We start from the raw sequence: 17,006 nt of genomic DNA on the forward strand, positions 1-17,006 counted from the left end.
TCTCATTAAATCAACAAACATTAATCATAAAAAAAAGAATTGTAGAAATTGAGCCTAACTGGCTTAAATCCTATTTTCTTACATTGATCTTAATTAAATACGTAAAAAAAAATATATTTTAAATTTGCCATTTATTTCATCTTGATTTTTTAAAAAAAAGTTATTTTAATTATTGCAAGCTAGAATATTTTTGCAAATCATTTAGTAAAATTTAAGACATTTTATTTTATTCTTACTATTCAAATTACGGATAACCTTACGTAAAATATCATACAAAAATATTCCTAAGTAAAATAAGAAACCAACCTTAAATATTTTGTATTTTCCTGTAATAATTATTAAAAATGGAAATTATATGCTGTTATAATAATTGTAACTACGAGGGGAATGTGTGCAATAATTACCAATAAGAGTTGTTAAATATTTTGTATTTTCCTGTAATAATTATTTAAAATAGAAATTATATACTGTTATAATTATTGCAACTACGAAGGAAATGTGTGTAATAATTACGAACAAGGGCTTGCTACCAATCTTACAAAATATCATACAAAATATTCATAATTTAAAAAACAAAACAAAAGGCCCAGACCAACGTTTGAACATAGTCCTATGAGGTCGCCGCGACATGTACTTTAAAAACAAACAGAGAGAGAAATAGGGCTTACTGTTCACTCGACACAAACTAGGTCATTTCGGGACTAAGACATGGTTAAATTTTATTTATTTCAATAATTCGCTCCGCGTGGGGGTCTTTACCAGTAAGAGGAAACTGGAGGAACCGGAGAAAGCCCACGAGGTTGGACAGGCGACCCTACTCCTTGTCAGGTACAACTGAGGAGTCGAAACCACGACAGTTGACTCAATGACAGACCTTATGATGCAACGCTATGAGCACGACCATAATATGTGAAACTGTAGCGACTAGGGCAATATAAATGGACTTTATTATTATATCACACTATTTTTGGTTACGTTTTCAATACACTCTTTATCACACTGATCAGCAGTTAATATTCGCTAGGCCGCTACAGTCACTGATAACGATGACATCGATCCCCAAATATTAACTTTTTTCCTCCGACAAGTTAAATTCTAAAACATTTTTTTATGTATTAGAAAAATAAATAAAGACGTTTGAAGTATTTGTAGGTAATTTGTTTTTCCTATGCAGTGTAAATTGGTATTAAAATGAGTAAAAGGCACCATTCTGCTCGAACCAGTAACGTCTTATATAAACAGTGCACACGTCATTTCGTACAGTCAGGGGCCATAATCCATGAAGTAATGGTCCGATACACACTAATATCGAAAGGGGCCGAGATCTTTCGGAGTTAAACCAGTATTTTAAGTTTCGTCAAAATCGATAAAAATTGTGACCCGTAGAGTGTCGGGCGGACAGGGGCGACGCCATAATACGTTCAAATGAAAATGTGGGCGTATAAAAATTGACACTCGGATCAAAACAGCGTATATGAGAGAGTATCATTCACGGGTTCGCACGTGCACTGCAGGCAGCAAACATTTGCCCAAAATAGACATTCACGTGACAATATTCATTCACTTATTTATCAGTAAGGTCATGAAAAAAATTCTTCTTTACTCGCGGATATTTAAAAAAATACATAGTTACGAACTTGATTAAAATTTTGGCTAAAAGTCGGCGATTTAATTTCTAATTTAGTTGATTGTAACCAATGACGTATATATTGTAACGGTTCTCGATTCAGAGTGAACTCATGTAGTTTCGTCCTTTTTCTATCTTTTACAGCTTGTGGTTGTGCCGCCTTAGTGAGTTTAAAAAGTTATGTTGTTGCTAGCTCAAAATAAACAGACAAAAAATTGAATCTAGAAATTACCGAACGAAATGTATTTTCCGTAGTCTCGAGTAACCAGACTTTCATGATTAAAATAAAATTACGCCACTGGTCACAGACACGAACTAATTTTTCTAGCACCGAAATATAACTAAAAAGACGCACATTGACTGTTTCATAATTATTAAAAACACGAAAACGCGACACGATGCGTAGATTGTGCGTCATACCAATAACAATACCATAAAACGACACAACCAACCATACAGTGGTAAATCACACACAAAGGATATATTTTAAATTACTTTAGTAACATTTTACTAAAACGATCCTTATTGTAGAACTTTCAACTTAATATTATGTTGCCATTTTCATTCAGTTGTTGTCAATAAAAGAATGGTTCCCTTATATAACAGATCAAAGAAATTGTCGAGACGTATTGTCACGTATCGTCTTCTATTGTTAGACTACCTGTTACCTCAAATAACAAACGATGTCAGAAAGCATGTAGTTCCACCTTGAAATGAGCTCAGTTGATTTAAGGTTTATTCTATAATTTATACGACAGTTTAGAGCGCAATGCGTTACTACAAGTCGCATTTTTTACTTCTAATAGTAAGTGCAGGGAGACTGCACCACACAAAAACTTTTACACAAAAACAAATACACGGACAAGACATCATATTCAGGAAAACACAAACAGACAGACAATTAAAAAAAAGTGAAGTAAGTAGACTCTTGTACGGAATTCCGGGTGCAGTGATAGACATTTGGACCATGACTGCCGAACCGATTTGAAAAATGAAAATTAATTTTCTTATTAATCTTTTTTTTCCTTTACGTGTGTTCTGTGCTTTTTTTGGATGTGTATAATTTTTATATTTGTGTGTGATAATTATTAAAAACATAACAGGATTATCATAAAGGATATTTAACATCTACTGTATGAGTACGGCAAACCCTCTCTACATACTGCGTTTGTAAATCACGAAATCTCCCTTATTAGAAAATTTTAACTATAGTCTAGTTCATGTACACGTTTAAAAAAATCAGCTGAAAAGGTAACTGATAAAGACACGACAATGTTATATTATATTTGGAGCTGTTTAGTCTCTCTCTCTCTCTCTCTCTTCTCTCTCTCTCTCTTCTCTCTCTCTCTTTCGTTGTGATAAAAAATGTACCCTGCAGTAACGCCATATGGGGGCATTAACACAAATCTTATCTTAGCATTAGTTCAATTGTTCCTGAATGATGTTTGTAATGGTAAATGTTATGATATATGTTAAAATAGGTCCCAAATATAGCTCGTTTATTTGATTTTTGTTCTGTGCATGTATGTTAGTAATATTTTGTTCATTTTTTAAATATTACAATGGGATTATTTTTATACACGCTTATAATATGCAATATCATCTACGTGATTCATATATTATCGCGACAGCCAAGGCCAGGGGCTTGTTTCACGAAATTTTAAATCAGATAAAATCCAAATTTTAGTAATTTGATTGAATAATATTTGAATGATTTTAGTGCTTAACCAATCAAAATTGAAGTATCTACTAAAATTTGGATTTTATTTTTAGTTACGATTTCGAGAAACAGGGTCCAGATTTAGAATAAAGAGAGGCTTTATTCTAACACTATAAACCTCAGAATGCCTCGTTCGGCATTTCTGTCCAAACGAGGCAAAAACGTTTCAAAATTTTTGCCCCGATTTTGCCACGTTGTAACGAGGTAAAAAAAATACCTCGTTTGTCTGGAGTTCCAAAATGTGGTTTTTTAAATTGCCCTGTTTTTGGAACGAGGTATTTTGTTCAGAACGATGCTGGGTAAAATTGCCTCGTTTACTAAACGAGGTATTTTATCCAAGATAATTATTAGCTGTATTTGCTGTCAACAAATAGAGTTAATTCACATGACGTCACACACATTGGCCGCCGCCATCTCGGTGGAGAACCAGACTACACGTGATCCGATAGTTACAATGTGATTGCAGTTGGAATTATGATTGTTGCGCTTTTGTCATGTGATTTTTATGTTGAATAAAGATTTTGTCTATGTATTTTAAATTTTATATTTAATTTATATTAAAATCCAAATTCGACCGTGACATAACGCGTTTATAGCGACAAAACGATGTTTGTTTATAGGCTATAACCGGTATAAAATAATTTGTTTATTTAAAATCCGAATTCGATCTTGGCATATAACGCGTTTATAACGACAGAGCGGTGTTGTGTTTGTTAATATGAAATAATATAAAATTCTGTTTCTACGGCGTTAAGTATTTTTAAAAAAAATTACCATTATATTTATTTATACTATTCAAAAAAAGTAGGGGATATTTGATTTTTAAGTGTTATTAAAGTCACCTAATGAAACTGACGAAGAAACAAATGACAAAATGAAATGAAGTTCACATTCATCGATTTATTTCAAATGATCGTTAGACTAAGTAAGGCACAGATTGACCATTATAAGGGTAAAATGATACCCGGGGTCAAACAGCAAAGTTACCACAGCATCACAACCAAGTCAGTAACGGGTAAATCCTCCTCTGTTTGCCAAACAAGCATTGATCCGACGTGGCATACTCCTAATGAGACGTCTAAGGTCATTTTGGTCCAGATTGTCCCATTCCTGTTGCAACGCAGCAGCAAGTTCTTGGACATTGGCAGGACGTTGTTGACGTTGACGTAACCTCTATCCAAGCATGTCCCAGATATGATCGATGGGGAGAGGTCGGGACTCAGTGCTGGCCAAGGTAATGTGGTGATGTTCTGTTGTTGGAGGTAACCTGTAACGATCCTGGCCCTGTGACATCTTGCGTTGTCATCCTGGAAGATGAAACGGCGGCCATGACGTCGTGCGAACGGCACAACATGGACTGCCAAGATGTTGTCCCGGTAGTACTGGCCTGTAACACGCCCTGCAACAACATGTAAAGCCGTTCTTCCAGCAACAGTGATGCCTCCCCACACCATAACAGAACCACCCCCAAATCGATCATGTCCGATGACGTTAACGTCTTGGAAGCGCTCGTTTCGACGACGCCACACCCTCCTACGTCTGTCCAAAAAATCAACAATGAACCTTGACTCATCTGAAAACATCACATTGCTCCAGCGTCGATTATCCCAGTGTTGACGATCCCTACACCAACGACGTCTTGCCTGAATGTGATGATCTCTCAAACAAGGGATCACGCGAGGACGTCGGGCGCGAAGGTGACCCCTATGCAGTCGATTCCGAATCGTCTGGCCACTCACTCTCACCCCAGTGTCTGTTTGAAGACGAGCGCTGATCTGATTTGCTGTGATGACACGATTTCTCAAGGCCAAGGTACGGATAAATCGATCCTGGGCTTGAGTTGTCGCCCTTGGTCGACCTGAGCGTGGTCTGTCCTGTACAGATTGTGTATCACGGTATCTGGACCATAGCCTGCTTATGACAGACTGAGAAACATTCATCGTCCGCGCCACAACCGCCTGTGTTGTGCCGATCTGTAGCATGCCAAGGGCACGTAACCTTTCATTTTGGGTAAGCCGACGCATATCAAAATTTGTTTTCTGGTCACTAAAACAATTAAACTGATGTTTCCACCCTGGAATTCAATGCCACAATGACTGTAACATTCAAAGTCAGAGTCGTGCAAATCTTGGGTTGGACCCCCATGATGATCCCAAGCATCACCTGCATTCCATGCGGTAGCTATTGGTGCGTTTGGGCGTCACATGTAACTGGAAATGTGTCTTCTGTTAGGTTCTATAGTGACTTTTTTCGTAGTCATTTGCATATTTTAGTATTATGCCCCCAAAATCAAATATCCCCTACTTTTTTTGAATAGTATATATAGGCGAACTAGCTGCATCGTGTTTGTGTACCTACATGGATAATGTATGACGTGGAAAATTATCAGTTAATAGGTTAGTTGCTGACACGACATTTCGAGACCTATGTAAATTCAGTTTTTATTTTTTTTTTTTTTTTTTTCAAAACAAACCCATTAATTAAACACACACACACACACACTCGATACCGTACGTAGGGTGATGATGAATCGAACGTTTGAAAAACTGTACTGACTCACTGGATATATTTTCTTTCTTTTTTTGTAAATTTTAATTTGAGGTATAATAATTATTCACTGATTCGATATAATCATTTTATTATTTCTGTTATTCATCTTTAATCAGACATTCACGTGACAATATTCATTCACTTATTTATCAGTAAGGTCATGAAAAAAATTCTTCTTTACTCGCGGATATTTAAAAAAATACATAGTTACGAACTTGATTAAAATTTTGGCTAAAAGTCGGCGATTTAATTTCTAATTTAGTTGATTGTAACCAATGACGTATATATTGTAACGGTTCTCGATTCAGAGTGAACTCATGTAGTTTCGTCCTTTTTCTATCTTTTACAGCTTGTGGTTGTGCCGCCTTAGTGAGTTTAAAAAGTTATGTTGTTGCTAGCTCAAAATAAACAGACAAAAAATTGAATCTAGAAATTACCGAACGAAATGTATTTTCCGTAGTCTCGAGTAACCAGACATTCATGATTAAAATAAAATTATGCCACTGGTCACAGACTCGAACTAATTTTTCTAGCACCGAAATATAACTAAAAAGACGCACATTGACTGTTTCATAATTATTAAAAACAAGAAAACGCGACACGATGCGTAGATTGTGCGTCATACCAATAACAATATCCATAAAATAGAAATTTCCATATTGATACCATAAAACGACACAATCAACCATAGAGTGGTAATTCACACACAAAGGATATATTTTAAATTACTTTAGTAACATTTTACTAAAACGATCCTTATTGTAGAACTTTCAACTTAATATTATGTTGCCATTTTCATTCAGTTGTTGTCAATAAAAGAATTGTTCCCTTATATAACAGATCAAAGAAATTGTCGAGACGTATTGTCACGTATCGTCTTCTATTGTTAGACTACCTGTTACTTCAAATAACAAACGATGTCAGAAAGCATGTAGTTCCACCTTGAAATGAGCTCAGTTGATTTAAGGTTTATTCTATAATTTATACGACAGTTTAGAGCGCAATGCGTTACTACAAGTCGCATTTTTTACTTCTAATAGTAAGTGCAGGGAGACTGCACCACACAAAAACTTTTACACAAAAACAAATACACGGACAAGACATCATATTCAGGAAAACACAAACAGACAGACAATTAAAAAAAAGTGAAGTAAGTAGACTCTTGTACGGAATTCCGGGTGCAGTGATAGACATTTGGACCATGACTGCCGAACCGATTTGAAAAATGAAAATTAATTTTCTTATTAATCTTTTTTTTCCTTTACGTGTGTTCTGTGCTTTTTTTGGATGTGTATAATTTTTATATTTGTGTGTGATAATTATTAAAAACATAACAGGATTATCATAAAGGATATTTAACATCTACTGTATGAGTACGGCAAACCCTCTCTACATACTGCGTTTGTAAATCTCCCTTATTAGAATATTTTAACTATAGTCTAGTTCATGTACACGTTTAAAAAAATCAGCTGAAAAGGTAACTGATAATGACACGACAATGTTATCTTATATTTGGAGCTGTTTACTTTTGAAATATTACAACGGGATTATTTTTATACACGCTTATAATATGCAATATCATCTACGTGATTCATATATTATCGTGACAGCCAAGGCCAGGGGCCTGTTTCACGAAATTTTAAATAAGATAAAATCCAAATTTTAGTAATTTGATTGGATAATATTAGAATGATTTTAGTGCTTAACCAATCAAAATTGAAGTATCTACTAAAATTTGGATTTTATTTTTAGTTACGATTTCGAGAAACAGGGTCCAGATTTAGAATAAAGAGAGGCTTTATTCTAATAAACAAAAAAATATAATATGGAACACAAATACAATTTTAATTAAAGCGACGTTTCGTTGAGGGTTCTCTCGGCGTTATCAAGTAAATTCATTTTATTTTATTTTTTGTTGTGTTTATTGCGTAGCTCAGTTGCTAAATTCCATACTCGGCGTTCTTAATTCTTAATTCATAGTCATTAATTATTAATTCATAAATTATTAATTCATAGTCATTAATTATTAATTCATAGTCGTTAATTCTTATTTCTTCATTTATTGTCTTATTTCGACATTTCATTACTACAATTAACATCTGTATCTTAAAATCAATATTTGTTTTATAAATCAGACATTCGTCATTTCAGATTTGTAAATTGTGTCTTTGTTTTATTTAATTGTATTTTTATATAAAGATATTTTTTCTTTTTAAAAATAAAAAAAAGACATTTAAATTTATTCAGAAAAAAAACACGAAAAGCAAATCTTGAAGAACACATTTCCAAATAGAAATCTTTATTTAATTTTATTTTTATATAAAGATATTATTTTTTTTTTTTTTAAAATCAAAAATCAAAACAAAAAAAATTAAATTTATTCAGAAACATACCACGAAAAGCAAATCTCGAAGGCAAAATTTCCAAATAGCAATCTTGCAAACATTCTCCAAATTTATCTTACTTGAATATTATGACGAAGTAATTAATGGTGCTTTACACGAAGACTGTGTGGCGTTTGGTGACCATTGACATATATAGGGCCCATGATACAATAATAAAAGTATTTGTCTTTGCAATGGCGCAGGGGATCACGTGGTTAAGTGGGTAAGACGCTGGCTCGCTAGCCTGGAGGTCGGGTGTTCGATCCCTGCATTGGCCGAGAAAGTTCATCCAGATTTTCCGGCGTGCTTCCCCCTTGTCAGTGATGCAGGACGGAGGGCCTGACGACAAGGACAGCTGTCTAGTCTTTCGGATGAGACGAAAAACCGCGGTCCCCTGTATACATTGGAATGCACGTAAAAGATCCCTTGGCAGCAGTTGGAATTCGATATAAGAGTTGGCGATAGTGCCGCTGCCCGGGCAAAATTTCCCTCATAGTACACTGTATGGCGTATGCCCGTCTTCATTAGCCCAGCATAGGAGCAGAACAGTAGGACGTTAACCCCCATTTCATTTCATTTCATTTTGCAATGGCGCATTACAATATTGAAATTTAAATACTGTTCAGCTAATTTTTTTGTGTGCTCTTCTTTATCCTAATATGCAATTTTATAGCTACCATATAAATTTTTTTGATTAAATAAGAATGAAAAGAAAGACCAAGGCATGCCCACGCAAACGGTAATTTTCACGTTTTAGTTTATTTTATTTTCATAATCTGTCGCACATTTCATTCAGGACAACTTGTAATTAATTTTAAAAATTTATGATTATTTTAAAAACTTATAACGGTATTATTATCGAAGTTTACCTTGAGGTAAATACAACTACGTCAACGGTAGAAACCAATGTTTTGAGAGTGGTAACATGCCGGAATTGGTACTTCCGGTGACTTCACACTTCTCAGCCAATGAGCTATCCAGTTATTATATAGATCAGTGATGCGAACTTTTTATAAGGAATTTAAGTCTAACAACACAAAGTCATCTACATATATAGAGTTGTTTATTTACCACGCCATTGTATGTTTAGCTGACCACATACTACTTATTTCATTTTACGATAATGGCCAGGTTATACACGGGTATTAATTAATTCTGTAATTCCAACACAGCGAATACATTCTTGGTAGAGTTAAAAAGATAATATCATATATTATCAAAACCAGCTGGATGTCAATAAGTTCCCTCTGTTTAAATAATAGTTCGTGTTTTATAAAATAGAAAATAGAGCACTTTGTCACAAAGGCTCCTTTCCTCTGGGATTGTACACTTGGCAACATCGGCAGGTACCAACACAATAAATTTAATTATTAGAGAGACACAGACACCTGTCGATGGGAAATAGGACAATAAGTATTCATTAAGTTGGGTCAATAGGCATAATATAAAATAATATTTTTCAATTTGATGAAAGTTATAGAGTACTTTGTTACATAGAAAGGCTTCTGCAGTATACTCCTTTTCCCGTCTCAAATAAAGTTATTATTATTATAAATGCAAAATGTAAACTGTTTTTGATTGGTTCGTAGAATCAAGCTACGATCAAGGGCAGATAATTTGAATTCTGTATAACCACGTGAATGGACCCAGAGGTTAGTAGAGTGGAACTGATTGATACCATTGGGCATACCGAGAATGACCTTACCGGAAGTGTTGCAATACCCTTGCCAAATATCTTTTGATTTGGCCTGATCGGCTTATGGTTTGTCTGGCGTGGATACATTTTAACTCTTTACTCTTGGACTTCTCTAGGATTTCTCGTGGACCTCCCCGTTATTTGTTTACTCGCGGCTAACCAGCTAGAAACAACAATAGCTAAACTAAACACGTTGTTATCAATGGTACATTTTATCTTGTCAAACTGAATATAAATTAGCGGGCCTTCGTTTTTTTCAACATCACTGCACAATTCTAATTTAAAAACAAACATTTAATTTTATAAACATGTACTTAGCGTTTTGAATAATTATTAATAAAATAGATCTTATCTATTAACTACGTGACTTGTACGGTGTTTCCAACAAACAAGGTACACCAGAGAGCGGATTGACATAATATCGATTTACACATATTCAATTACCTATTGCCAAACAAAAACAGATGACACGTAGACAAATCATAATATATAACGTTTATAACATATATCGGCTATCATACACTGACTTTCTCTGTCGTATACCTTTTAAGTTTCCGCTTTTCCCAAAAGTGGCGTATTTCTCACTTTAACCTCAAAATAAACTCGTAATAGACTGAATAATCTCGCGATAATTTCGCTAATTTAACGAGTCATTTATGTTAATTCCTCCAGGAAGAATTATCCCTAAAAACCCTTAACGCCTGTCGCGATTTATACAGGGACTCTAAATGCGGGCATTTCTTGCAATGATATAAACCTTATACTCAAAAGTTAAATAACTCCTTTTAGCCTCAAAGTCTCAAAATTTAGCTCTTCTTAGCAAAACACAAAAACGACATTCCAGGGCTTGACTACTGTATACTACAAGACTGATAATGAACTTAGCAGAATCAAGTAAACTATGAATTAATCACGCACAAATTCACATTTTTAAATCTGCCTGGCCCGGAGACACCAATAATTCTTTATTTTGTTCCCTTTTCTTTTTTTATTCCTTATGCTTATTTATTTACCTACCTACTATATCCCTACGCTAAATTTCCTACTTATTTTTAATAATTGTTTATGCTCCTGTTAACCCTAAGAATGATTATATTTGATTTTCTACGCCTAAACTTTTAACACCTATTGTCTTATTTAGATGTAAGAAGTATCATAGAAGTATCTTATTTCATAGTTTTACGTATTTGTCGACATTAAGGTATACTTGTTCTATTATTCCATTTAGCTTATGAATTTTCTTGTTCCACTTGACTAAACAAAACATTTTGTAGTAATGTAGGCTGATAAATGTTGAGATTGGAACATGTTCGAGGCGATTTGTAACAAATCTCAGACACGATATATATTTGATACTAGTTGAGCATCAGAGCAACATTTTTATTTCATTGGAAAGGATGTCGGACAAACTCTTAACCAACCCCGTCACCTTCACTGGGCCCCTCGATGTCTGTCTATCTGTGGAATAACATGTACATTATTTGTATCTGTTAAATTTGTGCGGTTTATATATTAGATTAATATTATTATTTACGCATGGGCGGAGAGTGATAACGCCTTACCCCAAACAAATTGCAAAACAAAAACCAGGAAGTTTAGGAGAGCGATATCTCGTATCACATGTCACTGATAAAACATATGCCCGAAACACATGTCACGCTAGACACCTTATATTTAAATTACGCTGATTTTAAGTTACACTGATTTTCAATTTAAAGAAATTTCTATTTTCGAAAAATTCATGATACAATTAATGATCGATGACCGAAAACTGACACACACCCCAGAATGGCTCCAGACCAAAAAATTATGGAATTTCAGGCATTTATTTTGCCGGCTAGAAGGCAAAAAGGTTTTATCTCCCAAATTACTATTTAAATTTTCATTTTTCACTTTAACCTTCTGCACAAAAAATTGAATTTTTAAAGGCGTATGCAAGTTAAATATATTTAATAGCGCTTTTATCTGGTGTATCTTTTATTTCATTTTCTTATGAATTAGACTATATTCTTATAACAATAATGTGCGCTTTTTGTATAATAATAATTATAATAATAATAATAGTTTGTTCAGCTATACTTTTCGTTTAAAAAAAAATGTTTTATCTCTTTTTCGCGGAATTCTATGACATATCTATCTACATCCCTGTCGGAGGCGACCAACTTCGACACAACAGTATGATAGGACATAAAATAGATAGTAAGTAGGTACAAATACTTGGGACCCAAGATGGCGTCTTTGTACACTTGACGTCATCTTTTCATGACGCCATATGAAATTTCTGGCTTCACAGTTGTCGCAGTTGTCGAATTGTTTGAGCGCGTGAGCGCTGTATCACAAGGTTTGTCATTTAGTCAACTGGCGTGGTTTCGATTCTTCGGTTTTAAGTGACAAGCAAGGAGTAGGGTCACCTGTCCAACCTCGTGGGTTTTATCAATGTCCTCTGGTCTCCTCTCACTGCTTAAAACCCCTACGCGCAAGCGAATTATTGAAATGGAATTGAACCATAGGTTAGTCCCGAAATGATCTAGTTTGTGTCGAGTGGACGTTAAACTCTCTCGCTCTTGATTGTTCCGATTTTACATGTGAACGACAGCCATGATTAAAGCAAATAATTTTTGGTCTCTCAAACGGAACAACCAACATGTGCTCTTATATCCTATCTCGTGTTATGGTAATAAATATTCATCTTTTTGTGCTTATTGATGGCTGCATCGAACAAAACCCTGGTCCATTTAATACATTAAGTACGGTAATATTTCCATTGTCCACAATAATGTATGTAGTTTATTGCCAACATTAGATATAATTGAAGCTGAATTCTCCAACTATGATATAATATGTATTACTGAATCCAGTCTAGACAACACTATCAAGGATTGATGTTACTGCCCGATCATATACATCCTGTTAGATTAGATAGAAACAGGGATTGCTGTTTACATTAAAAATAATCTACATTTTCATATCAGGCATAGTCTAATAAATCCTGATATTGATATTACTAATAAAAAATCACAATACGGGGTCACGGTGGCTAGGTGGGTAAGGCGCTGGCTCGCTAGCCTGGAGGTCGGGTATTCGATCCCTGCATTGACCGAGAAATTTCATCCAGATTTTCCGGCGTGCCCCCCCCCCCCTTGTCAGTGATGCAGGACGGAGGGCCTGACAAGGACAGTTGTCTAGTCATTCGGTAGAGACGGAAAACCGAGGTTCCGTGTACACATTGACTTACACGTAAAAGATCCCTTGACAGTTGGAATTCGATATAAGAGTAGGCCGTAATGCCGCTGTCCGGGCAAAATTTCCCTCATAGCACACTGTATGGCGTATGCCCGTCTTCATTAGTCCAGGTTAGGAGCAGAACAGTAGGACGTTAAACCCCATTTCATTTCATTTATATGCAGTACACATTCACCAGATATAAATCATACAATTAACATAGAAAATATAAACTTGCTGATTATTTAAATAACGAATTATTAACTGTCGATTGGACAAAACATGTTTTTAAAAAATAATATTAATAAAATTTAACAATGTTTTTTAGATGTCTTAAATAAAAGAGAGAGAGAGAGAGAGAGAGAGAGAAATGGGGTTTAACGTCCACTCGACACAAACTTGTTCATTTCGGGACTAACATACGGTTCAATTTTATTTCCATGATTCGCTTGCGCGTAGGGGTCTTTAGCAGTGGGAGGAAACCGGAGGGCCTGGAGAAAACCCACGAGGTTGGACAGGCGACCCTACACCTTGTCACGTACAACCGGGGATTCGAAACCACGCCAGTTGACTCAATGACAGGCCGTATGATACAGCACATGAGAAGCCATTTATGAATAATCGAGAAATTCAATTATTCTGACCGAATCATAGTTGGATGATACCTGTAGGCGGAGTCTTTTTATAGATTCAACCCCTTTAATATCTTTGGGTCTACCCATTATTTTATTTTAATACATTAACTAGAGGTGACGGTGTTAACTTGATTTGATTAGGCTGTCAGCTGGATAAGTCTTTATAAAAACACTGTACACAAACTTGATTCCATATTTTCATTAGGATACATACTACACAAGCTCAAATGGCAGACTACAGTGAGCTAAACTCTGCAGTTAATATCACTGCAGATTGCAGAGTGGTTGTTTTGGGTTTTTTTTATAAAATGTATTACTATATATCGAGTAAATGTCGATTATCAGAATAATACATACTTGTTATGGTGTATCAGAATACATTAATACTTGCTATGATGTATCAGAATACGTATATACTTGCTATGATGTATCAGAATACATTAATACTTGTTATGGTGTATCAGAATACATACATGTACATACTTATTATGATGTATCCCAAATCTCATTGAAGAATCTTAGTCTTATAGTTAGATACTAGAGTAATTGTCCCCTCCGTAATTCACCCCTATACGCTTCCATGTTCTAGATTACAGACAATACATAGTTCCTAATTTTTAACACCAATTTTACTTTTAAAAAAAAAACATTATTAGAAAATAGCCATTCTCTACCTTGTCTTTTTTTCCCTTTCAGAGTAAGATGAAAACGTTGAAATTCTATTCAGTCGTGGCCATCTTGTTAACAGTAAGTTTTATATGCTTTCATCAATATATAATGCCAATTATACTTCTAACCACTAGTGATCAGGCTGTTCCGGTACATCACCATATTTCCAACACGCACCCAACATCTAGTCTTTTGAAGGTTCCAAAATTTAAAGACATTCCGGATATGACGTTAACAATTAGAATGTCTAGTACTGTGTCGAGACTTTTAAATTATTTTTATTGTACGATGTTGAGAAGTCTGTCTCTGTATTGGTCTGGTCAGCTAGGACATCTTGCACTGATACTGGACAAAGAATCCCAAGATGATCACAATTTCGCAGAGAATCTTCAAAAATATCAGGAACAACTAGGATTAAATATAAGTTTATATTATGAACCTTTTCCAAAAAACGAACGTGTTTTAACCGTAGCGAAATCTAGATCTCGTGGCTACAATCGTCAACTGTATTCTAGTTTTATTATGGACCAATTCATTTCAACACCGATAGTAGCTTGGATAGATACTGATGGTAAATTTACTACTCCAGTGACACCTGGAAATATTCTTAACGGAAAAAAACTGCGCGTAAAAGGAATGAACACGTTTCAGTATAATTGGGTACGAAATTGGGACAATCAAGGTAAAAAAATGATCGGGAAGCACATGCCGTCAGACTTTATGACCTATTTTCCTGTGTATATCTGGAGAGACACAATAACCAATTGTAGAAATCATATCTTAAAATATGTCAACGTTTCCACGATAGAAGAAGCTTATATTCAAGTAGGATCACAAGATGCTGGAATTATGAGTCCAGTAAATATTATTATGACGTATGCATTTTATTTTGAAAAGGAGAGATATGATTGGCATATTGATATTGGAAATGTAGATTTACAGAAATACAGCAAACTTCATCTGATCCCAGGTCACGAATTAACTTCTCCTGATTTAACACCCGATTTCCATGTGACATTACACGAAAAATATTATAAAGATGCTAACAATACAGTAAATCGTCAAGCTTATTGTGCAGCAGTTGATAACACGGTACTCAACAAAGAACAAGATATTCAAAAAATGTGTGAACCATTTAAAACAAATGTAATGTGGGTATTGTTTGAATTCTGTAATATAGTAAAACAAGAACACCTGACCACGTGGTGTAAAAATGAAAATAAACACTGCATCTCTATGATAAAGGAACATTATGATAAGACACGACAACTTGTAAATAAAGGTGTATACAACCTTGACCTGAAAAAACTGAAGGTGGTTGAAGAGGCTGCTAATTTTCACAAGATAAAGTGTCATCCATTTCTGTAAATTAGTAAATTGGTTAATTTTTAGCGGAAATTGCTAAGAAATGCTTTGCAACTGTTTGTCAACAAAAACCTGATAGAAGTTATTTGTTAATATTTTGAATAAAATATATATATGCCAGTTTCTGTAGTGTCATCATGCAAACCTAAGTTCAATTGTTAATCGTTCATTAATCGAAAAAATAAAATGAAATGGGGTTTAAAGTCTCATTTTTCTGCCCCGACTGGGCTAATGAGGGATATAATATAATCCCCACTATTTCAATATAATAATCTTTTAATTTGGTTTCATCACTTTAAAGCGAGAATTTCATATTTTCTAAGAAAGTCAAAACATAATTATTTCTATGTCTTTTGCTCAATAGGTTGTCAACTCACTATTATACGATCATAGGTATTATTCTCCCACCCTTAAAAATCATTGACACAGGAAATAATAACACAATTACCTCCCTTGTTTTCCTATTGCCTCCATGCATTAGCTACCTTCAAACGTTGGAATTTGAAGTTGAAGATGGATATTTCTTGCCAATTTCTCAGCTGGCAATAGTGAATTATAGAATTAATAGGATTATTCTTTAACAAGGTAGGACGGTTTATGGATACCATCTATTTTAAGGCTTTATTTTAATAAATTTTAAAAATATAACTTAAAAATATGAAATTGTAGCTTTAAATCACAATTAATTTTAGTAAGTCCGCACTAAACGCAAAGTAAACAAAACCCAGAAGACAAACCTGTGGACAAACTACAGAGATATTGCAATAAATAAACAACAAGCCTATGCATTTCTATTTTATATTTAAAAATGCTATTGAAGGACGGCGGATGTATCGAATTGCTTGTTCCCTTATTTTAATCTGTATTATATATACTTGGTTTAATGGAGTATCAATTACATTCGCTTTCGCTTTGTCGTCTCTGAATTATTAAAATTCAAATATATCCATTGATGTATAACAGATGCTGGTGTAAAAGGTATCTTGTATTGAAATAGTAAACGCCAATCTGATTAAAATACAGATCTATATAAGAATTAAGGAATATGAATTAAGAAATAAGGACTAAGAACATTGGATAAAGAGCTGTTTAGTTTTCCATACTAATGAACATTTACATCAAGTTTAAACATTCTACC

Source organism: Patella vulgata, chromosome 7, assembly GCF_932274485.2.
Source record: "Patella vulgata chromosome 7, xgPatVulg1.2, whole genome shotgun sequence".
NCBI lineage: Eukaryota > Metazoa > Mollusca > Gastropoda > Patellidae > Patella > Patella vulgata.